We start from the raw sequence: 942 nt of genomic DNA on the forward strand, positions 1-942 counted from the left end.
CTAAGCAGGTCTACACAGAATCCCACTCAGGTCTATTCAATGGGGCTTAGTCCCAGGAAAGCGTTTTTAGGATTGCACTGTAAATCTACTACAGCACTGAGACCAATCTGATCCAATTTGTATTGCCTTCAAAACCCTTGAATGAGTCTAATCGGGAGTTAATTTGGAGATTTCTAAACTCAGCTCAAAAGCAGACTTCTGCCTTTCCTCGTTGCCCGGCCATCTTGGAGGCTCCTTTCGGGTACGGCAGGCCCAACGTGAGCTGCAAGGATGGTGGCCACCAAGAAGACAAAAAAGTCCTTAGAGTCCATCATCTCTAGGCTTCAGCTGGTTATGAAAAGCAGTAAATATGTACTAGGATACAAACAGACCCTGAAAATGATCAGGCAGGACAAAGCCAAGTTGGTCATCCTTGCCAACAATTGTCCCGCTCTGAGAAAATCAGAAATTGAGTACTACACTATGTTGGCCAAAACTGGTGTGCATCACTACAGCGGCAACAACACAGAATTGGGTACAGCTTGTGGAAAGTACTACACTGGCCATCATTGACCCAGGTGATTCTGACATCATTAGAAGCATGCCAGAACAAACCAGTGAGAAGTAAACTTGCAGAACTTTTATTTTTTGTGTAATAAAAACTGGTTACAAATCTAAAAAAAGAAGAAGAAGCAGACTTCTGGATCTGGGAGTATTATTTGATTTCCCCATAATTAAAATTCACTACCTATGCTAGGCCAGTTGCTATACTGTCACACTCCTTTCAAAGTCAAGTAACGTTCATCAGTTTCCCAGTGTGCCCGGCCAGAAGCGCCTAAGAAAATGACAGTCATGAAGGCCATAGTCTCCTCTCCATTGTTTTGCCCTACCATCTGGAATCTAGAAGTATGCTATTTCTGATCATGGAGGTTTATTTAACTACCAATGTTAGTGTTAGCCGAA

At 42.9% G+C, this 942-nt stretch overlaps 1 pseudogene; it reads left to right on the forward strand.

Annotated features, from left to right (window-relative positions):
- The first annotated feature begins 261 nt into the window (after positions 1 to 261).
- Positions 262 to 671, forward strand: LOC130481920 (60S ribosomal protein L30-like; annotated as a pseudogene).
- Positions 672 to 942: the final 271 nt, after the last annotated feature.

The sequence above is a fragment of the Euleptes europaea genome, chromosome 8 (genome assembly GCF_029931775.1).
Source record: "Euleptes europaea isolate rEulEur1 chromosome 8, rEulEur1.hap1, whole genome shotgun sequence".
Classification (NCBI taxonomy): Eukaryota; Metazoa; Chordata; class Lepidosauria; order Squamata; family Sphaerodactylidae; genus Euleptes; species Euleptes europaea.